Source organism: Notolepis coatsorum (genome assembly GCF_963971535.1).
Source record: "Notolepis coatsorum genome assembly, chromosome: 15".
NCBI classification, from domain to species: domain Eukaryota; kingdom Metazoa; phylum Chordata; class Actinopteri; order Aulopiformes; family Paralepididae; genus Notolepis; species Notolepis coatsorum.
Window position 1 is genome coordinate 99654134 of NC_140179.1, and position 9043 is coordinate 99663176.

Here is a 9043-nt window from a genome sequence, read left to right on the forward strand (position 1 = left end):
TATGACTGCTGTTTTGACAGGGTTATGGTCTTTACTCTTGGCTACATGTTAGGGATCGTGTTGGTAGAGGACTCACTAGCAGAACAGAACAGGTGAGCACAGGCAGATAGGCAGATAGGCAGACGAGACGTGGAGCCAGGGGTGAAGTGTAACAAAAAATAGCTTTACTTCAAAAAGGAGGAGTAGCAACAAACAAAGGATTCTCCAAAGGACAAGAACAAACTCAGCAAGGCTGGCAAGAAAAGGATTGCAAAACCTAACTACAAAATAAACACTAACCAAAAAACCGAACTGTAAATGCAAAAACAATGGAAGTAACAAAACAAACACTAACACTGGGAACACTTACTATGAGGCAAAAACTGGATCACGGGAGACAGGGTGAGACAGAGAGCAAAGCAACATCAAACAGCAAACAGGAATCTCAAACAATGAACCCACAAAAAAGGTTAGGGAACACACACCAGATATAGGGCGAACAATTAACACTAGAGACACAGCAGGGCAATTAGCAAAACGAGACGCACATGAGAGGGAAAGCAGAACTAACACACAGGGTTACAGGAAAACACAAGGCCAAACACACTGGGGAAATAAACTAGACCAGAACACAATACAACACAGGGCTAGACAAGAACATATGAATATACTGGGAACACACAGAACAAAATACTGAACACTAGACAGAGTAAACATAACAATCAACAAGGTGATCCTTCTTCTTTCCGATGGGCCTCCAGGCTTCTAGCTGCCATCAACACCGCTAGCGGGAGCTTAGGCGCCGTTTAGTGCGTGTTGCCCGGTTACGCATGCGGGCGCCTTTCGGGCGGTGGTGGGCGGCCCGGCTGGTGTGACGGTGGTACATCTGACGGAACTTGGTGCGGTGACGGCACCATCCGAGACGCCTCGAGCCTGCCATAAACAGGCCCCTTGCAACACCTAGCCCATAATGGCCCGCAATCCGGAGGATGGCGACGGCTCTCCATGGATTATTAAGCCTGTACCACGGCTCATAGTGTCGGTCTAGGCGGACCACAGCCGCCCGAGCCTTTTCCACAGGAAGGAACACTGGCGGAGGCACCACAACACGCTCGACCGACATGTTGTAGATTCTCCTCCGGACTACATTGGCCACCTCCGGAAACCACACCGCAGAAATGATCTTGCGACTCAACAGACGCTGGATACCCACTTCATCCATCCGATACAGCCACAATTTTAAAAGTTATAGCCCTGCAAAGAAGGGGAACTTATCCATGTTAAATAGGGCTGGCGAGGGATGGTAAATTATGAATTTAACCCCGGCGATCAAAGTGTTAAGTGTGGGGTTGCCAAAAAAAATCCTAAATCAAATGGGGTCGTGGTATGAAAAAGTTTGAGAACCCCTGGCTTAGTGATTATAACAGTGCAGTTCAGCATTCAGTAATTTTTGATACTACATTCTGTTGAACACATGAAAAGACAGTTTTTTTTTTCTTTTTATTATTTTTTTTTTATCCACTTTTTCTCCCATTTTCTATATTTTCTCCCATCCCAATTTCGTATCATCCAATTCAACCCTCCACTGTCACAGACGCTGTTTCTTGCCTCCCACAAGCTGGCTGCAATGTGGACTAAGTCATACATAGCACAAGTCCCCTCCGGTACTTGAGGTAACAGCAGTCGGGTCCGTGTACGTTTTGATAGTTCGTTTTTCGTTTCAAAAGGAAAAACGAAAAAACGAAAAAAACGGAAATACGAGGTGTTTCCTATTTCCGTTTGAAACCAAACTCGAAAAAACGGGGAAAAACTGAAATACGGACCTGTTTTTCGTATTTTGGTATCAGAATCAAATGAAAAAAACGAGTCAATAATGGGCCGTGTACGTTTTGATAGTTCGTTTTTCGTTTTTGATGTGAAGAATGGAGAACGGAACCACGTGACAAGTACATTTTTCAATGTAAAAGCCATGCACAATCTAACGTGAACGAATATGTATAACGTTATGAATAAATACATGCATACAGATCTATACCAGGGTAACGTTATGATACATACATTTTTTGTTTTGTGCATTTCATTTAGACATTATATTTATTGTCCGTGTGATTGAAAACTTTATTAACAGATTGCAGAATGGGTACAACAGTACAGCTCAATACACACAATTGTTAAGGGGATGCAGACCACAATAAGCCGTGACATGGTCGACAAATCATATTGATTTGCAGTAGGCAGGCTTTTTATTTGATCAACAGAAAAATAATCGTAACTATACATTATAATCTAGGTATTTTGGCGCATTAGTATAGCCTCCGGTATTTCATCAGTGCAATACATATGCCTAATTTCTATGCGCAATTTGTACACATCCATCGTTACTTCTGTGTATTCTAACGTGCAGTAAAATATTACATGGACTTTGTTAACTGTGTAAATACACGTACACTACAGTAAAGTGTGGAAAAACATACAATCTAAAACTACTTACAGAAACTGACCAGCAGGTGTCGCACTGTCAATTATTATTATTATTATGCCACATAATTATGGCATCACTCACCCAAATGTGCTTTCTTTTTCCTCAGAAATTTCATAATGTAGGCTATTTGGTCTAAAGACTGAGTTTCATACAGATCTATACCAGGGTAACGTTATGATACATACATTTTTTGTGCATTTCATTTAGACATTATATTTATTGTCCGTGTGATTGAAAACTTTATTAACAGATTGCAGAATGGGTACAAACAATACAGTACAGCTCAATACACACAATTGTTAAGGGGATGCAGACCACAATAAGCCGTGACATGGTCGACAAATCATATTGATTTGCAGTAGGCAGGCTTTTTATTTGATCAACAGAAAAATAATCGTAACTATACATTATAATCTAGGTATTTTGGCGCATTAGTATAGCCTCCGGTATTTCATCAGTGCAATACATATGCCTAATTTCTATGCGCAATTTGTACACGTCCATCGTTACTTCTGTGTATTCTAACGTGCAGTAAAATATTACATGGACTTTGTTAACTGTGTAAATACACGTACACTACAGTAAAGTGTGGAAAAACATACAATCTAAAACTATACTTACAGAAACTGACCAGCAGGTGTTGCACTGTCAATTATTATGCCACATAATTATGGCATCACTCACCCAAATGTGCTTTATTTTTCCTCAGAAATTTCATAATGTAGGCTATTTGGTCTAAAGACTGAGTTTCCACTGTGCTGTATGCCTTTGGAAGATACTCTCCCAATTCTAGGGAGATCTCATGTATTTATTCTCCCTAGTAATGAACAATTTATTCAACATTGCACATACTTTCAATAGCAAAAACACCATAACAATAACATGAATTTACATAAATTAACCACCAACGTGTGAGCTTCTGCCGGGAAGCACTGGAGCTGGACTACAAAAATGCACATAGGCTATTGTATATTGTACATTAAAAACACCCCAAACGCACAAATGAGGTAAAATCAATGGAAGCCCACTGGCATATTTATTGACAAGTCAAAAGAACCATATTCTGAAATACATGAAACTACATGCTTGTGTGTTCTACAACAGCGTGGTGAAAAAAGGAACTAATAAATTAACAGTTTTCTTGCACGCACTCAAAAGAATAAAAAGAGGAGCAGGGACGACAGGATCATGACAGTTGTCTATCAACTTCCAGGGCGGCTAAGTGGCGCAGTGAGCAAGGCGCTCGCCACTAACGGGGTGGGAAAGCTGGTGGGTGGGGATCGGACGTTGCCTACAGGTCGGTTGGTGCGCCTGTACAGCAGAATCAGGAAGTAACGGGGGCAGCGTGAGCCTCCCACGCGTTACTCCTCGCCACTGAGAGATCGCGCTGTACAGGTGAAAAGATGCGACAGCTGCCTCCTCATGTACCGGAGGGGACACGTGATGCAAGGCTTGGTCCTCACTGCAGCCGACCAGTGGGAGGCATAGTCTAGCAACGTTCAAGACAGGGGAGGGGAGAATTGAAGGGAGAATTGGCGAGGCGAAATTGGGATGGGAGAAAAATAGAAAAATGAGAAAAAGTGGATAAAAAAAAAATCTATCAGCTTCCGGAGAAGGGTGGTCACATGAGGGTTAATAGAGCTTTGTTTCTTTCCCCTTGAGCCTTTCTCCGGGTTGATGCCCAAGAAGCACCTGTTAATAAGAAAAGATATGTTTCAGTTTTAAATACTCATGTATTGCAGGCAGCATTGATCAAGGTGTTGATCACCTGTATCTTTTCCCACACCACACCAGAATAGAAGAGAATATAAATACTTTAATCATCCAGAGGGAAATTTGGCACTACAAATCGCTCACAGTAAACATTTAGGTAGACAAAACAAATCACGAATAACAAAAAAATGCCTAAGAATAAAGTAAGCTTAAGAATAAAATAATAATAATAAAATACGGTCCAGGATTCACCTTTCCTATGTAATGTATGTACATTCTAATATAAATATACAGTAAAAAGGGGCTGCTTGGGAGTGCTGCAGTATTCACTACTGTACACCAGCAGCAGTGGCACAGGTCTAACAAAGTAACACAATAACATAGATTTAACATTATGAAAGGATGAAGATCGTTCATTGGTCAGAGGTAAATCAGAACATAATAAATGGTCTAATAATAATTACTTGCATTTATATAGTGCTTTTCAAGACACCCAAAGCACTTACAAATGGACGTCCACAGGATGGTTGACCTCTCTGATGACCTAGGAAAAGGAGACCAACAAAAGGAATTTTTCAGTTTGCATGCAGATTATGAACGTAGGCTATTGTACAATCATTCAATCGTATTGAAATGTTAACACTCGAACAGTCACTATCAATTTCTCTTGAGGATGGCACACATTCACAGGGAGACAGGGATATGGGACAAGCGTTACAGTTTGCGTGATTGTGATAGGCGGACATAGCAATAGATAGATGTGGTAAGCAAAAATCTGAATAGAATAGATTTGAAATCTTTATTCCGAACGTTTTACGATGTAAAATAAAAAATCATAACAAATCATTGATCTCTATGAAATGGATTTTTTTTATAATAAACTAAACATAACTCAATTTTTACATGTTCGAAAAGGAATAGGAAGAAGTACACTTATTTAATCCTACCCCTTTTCCACTACTCAAATGAGATATATGTAGTAAGCATATTATGTGAATAGAATAGAAGTACTTAACCCAGCAATGAACTCAATTAACTAAACGTCTAAACCACATTGACAGAAGACGGTATGAAGCTGATCCATGGCCTCGGTGGTGCACATAACCATGTTTGTAGTGGGCGGAGATGGAGCAATAAATACATGTAGTGGGCATATGCATACATGGCGACAGTAGAATCAAAGTATAAGAAAATTGTGAAATTAAGTAATAGATAGAACTACTGCAAGGGACATGTTGAGAGGGCTGTATGCTGGATAACAACCATACTTTCAAACATGTAACCTGACAATTCCACTTGCAGCAGCAACACTGCTCCTAAATTATATGTATACTGCCGGCCTCCATACAGCAAAAAAATAATCATTCTGGCAGGCGTTACAGCAGCCAAGAAATATTGATAGCCATGAGGTGGAAACACACAGGAGTGGAATGAGTTGCCTTTGACCACCAAACAAAGCTTGAACCTGATAGATTGAACATTTTATTAACAGATTGCAGAATGGGTACAATACAGTACAGCTCAATACACACAATTGTTAAGGGGATGCAGACCAGAGAAAGACTTTCGTCTTGTTTACATCAGGGTCCCCCATTTTCAATTAATCATAACATATATGACATAGATAGTAGGGATGGGCATTTTAAAGAAAAATCCAGATCGATTGATCGCATGCTATACTCGAGTGATCGTGTATTACTCGAAAAAACAAAAAAATATAAATTTAATCTTTTCTTTTTTACCTAATTTTGTTCATTCACGTATATGTTTAAGGAAACCAACAAACAGTTATAATCTTACACATACATGTGAAACAAATATATAAAAATATATTTTTTTAATATTTTCTTTTTCCATAAAAATTATTAATTTAAGATCGATTTTTCTCATAGCTACGAGTAATCGATTACTCAAGCCCATCCCTAACATAGACAGTACTGCTACATCTATACATTTATGACATACCAGATTTACAAATACAGTACCGTTTGTGATACAAAAAGAGTTTAAAAAAAGAAAAAAAAGAAGAGTATATACATTTGACGAAGAAACTACATTGGAGGAGGTGGGGTGGGTTGGGTAGGTGGGGTGGGGTAACTGTACATTGGAGGTGGTTGGGCGGGGGGGGGGGGGTAACTGTACATTGGAGGTGGTTGGGCGGGGGGAGGGGGGGTAACTGTACATTGGAGGTGGTTGGGCGGGGGGGGGGTAACTGTACATTGGAGGTGGTTGGGCGGGGGGGTAACTGTACATTGGAGGTGGTTGGGCGGGGGGGGGGGGGTAACTGTACATTGGAGGTGGTTGGGCGGGGGGGGGGGGGTAACTGTACATTGGAGGTGGTTGGGCGGGGGGGGGGGTAACTGTACATTGGAGGTGGTTGGGCGGGGGGGGGGGTAACTGTACATTGGAGGTGGTTGGGCGGGGGGGGGGGGTAACTGTACATTGGAGGTGGTTGGGCGGGGGGGGGGGGTAACTGTACATTGGATTATCGACAACCTTACTTGGTCCAAGAAGAGGGTCTTGTGTATTACTGGGTTAGGACATTTACTGTACATTGGAGGGGGTTGTGTTAGGATATTTACAGGGGCCAGTTTCTAATTCTATACTAACTTGTATAGTTTCACGGTGAACGTTAGGAAATGGCTCCTAGAAAATGTCCCAGAGTAACTAAGGAAGGTTCTAGTTTTAATGTAGTGTAGTTTTAGTGTGTCTGTACATATTTTATTAATAATGTTGTATTTTACTTTTAGCAATATACTGTAGGCTGATGATATTATGTGTAATACATGTTTATGTATGTGCTGCTGAGACCAAGGACCACAGTGGAAATAAGTCTGTGACTTTTTGTGCCATCCTTGAAATAGGCCAGGGGTGGCCAACCCGCGGCTCGCAGCTCTTCCATCCATAAAAAAATTGAAAATAATAATAATTTTTTTTTCACGTCATTCATAAGGACATTGTTCAATTATCTAGCAGTCACTGTCAATGTGTCAACTAGATCTCCCCATTGAAAGGGTGCAGGCGATCAACTGTTTATACCGGACCAAAGGAAACAATTCAGACTCTTGCTTGAACGTTATTTATTTAGGATATCCCATCCAAACGCTCCAATATTCCACTGTCATTGACTAATAGCCACCAGATGGTCAATTCAGGCAGCTCGTAGCTGGTAGCATTAGTCCTTAGTTAGCAGCATTTAGCGTTTAGCAGCTTGGTAGTAGTAGTGGCATTTAGCCAGTTAGTAGTAGCTGTCAGCATTTAGCATCGGTCAGTAGATTATTTACCTATACAAAACAGGAAACAAAACGGCATCCATTAGCCACATGCGCTACATACATAAATGATAGTTATGAACAGAGTCAGTGCATACAAGAGATGATACAATGCAACGTACCGTTAGCCAGTTAGATCGCCCACGGGGCTTTTCTCATTACAGGCATATGGCTACGTGTGTCGCTTAAATAGTGCGTCACAGAGACGCTGAATCGGCCTCACCTGTCCAAATCTCAGTCCCCAGGCATCCTACAGTTGCAGTAAACGCCCACTAGGTGGCACCAGATGATAAATAATACTTGTATAATAAGTGCCCCTATAATAATGATAATAATAATAATATCTCTGTAGGAAAGGCGCTGGATAATTCTCCAGACATAGAATAAACATTTACATTTTTTTTTTTAAATGGTCCATTGGCATGTTCTTGGGATCTGAATCTAGGGACATAATAGATCAGTGTCAGAAATAGTGTGTCTGTTACTAGGCTTGAGTAAATTGTAATGAACCAAAGGAGAATATCAATTCTATTTATTTTTTTTTATCTTTGACTGTGAATAACACCATGCTAAAATTTACCAGACCTGAAAAATCTAAGCAAATGAATAAAGGGAAGATTATTAAACAGAAGGTTTTGTAGATACAGTACTGAATTCTGCCATCTTTTTTATAATGTAAATTTCTCCACCATTTTCATCGTATTGCAACACCGTTTTTTGCAAGACGTTCACAAAAAGGTAGAGAAACTAACTGCGTTCTGTCTTATGGCAATAACGTTCAAGTTTGTGGGAGATAATCCCCAAAAATAAGAGAAATAAAAAAGTAAGCCAGATGATTGACAGGGGCTGGTGTGAGCTGGGTAGGGTAGTTTTTCTAAATTCGAAAGCCCTGAGTCTCTTCCTTCAAAAGACTACACTCACTTTTGGCTGTGCCACTTCTTCCTGTCAATATGCGCCGGTTTCCGACTCAATGCCCTGAGATTTCTATAATCTTATATTTCACTAATAACAGTTAAAATAATTGGTAAACAAACGTCATGCTGAAAATATACACTTTTACTGTATATCTCGGGCTTAAGAGGTTAACCCTGTGAGGCCCAAATTAAAAAGACATTAGCAACTTCAGAGGCCAGAGGGTGGGACATATGAAACACATTTACTATCAAATAGCATTGTGAGGCTGAACAACAGGACCAATTCACTATAGGCCTACATGTGCTTAACATTTTTTAAATAAACACTTTTTTTAAATTTTTATTTTTTTATTTCTCTCTCCAATTTTCTGTTTTTCTCCCCGTCCCAATTTAGTCATGCCAATTCCCCCCCCCCCCCTACCTGGCTGCTGTATGCATGTTCTCCTACGAGTCGGTACAAGGGCGTCCCGAAGCTGACCGCGCGCTTCCTCCGATACGTGTGGCGACTGCCAGTGACGTCTTTTCACTTGGCAGCGAGGACTCTCATTGGTGAAGTGTAACGCGTGGGAGGGCATGCTATCTCCACCAAGTCCTGCCCCGCTGAGCAAGCGCCGATACCTGACATGTAGGCGTCGCTGTCCACAACGCCAGATTCCCACCCACCAGCTTCCCACCCCCTAATA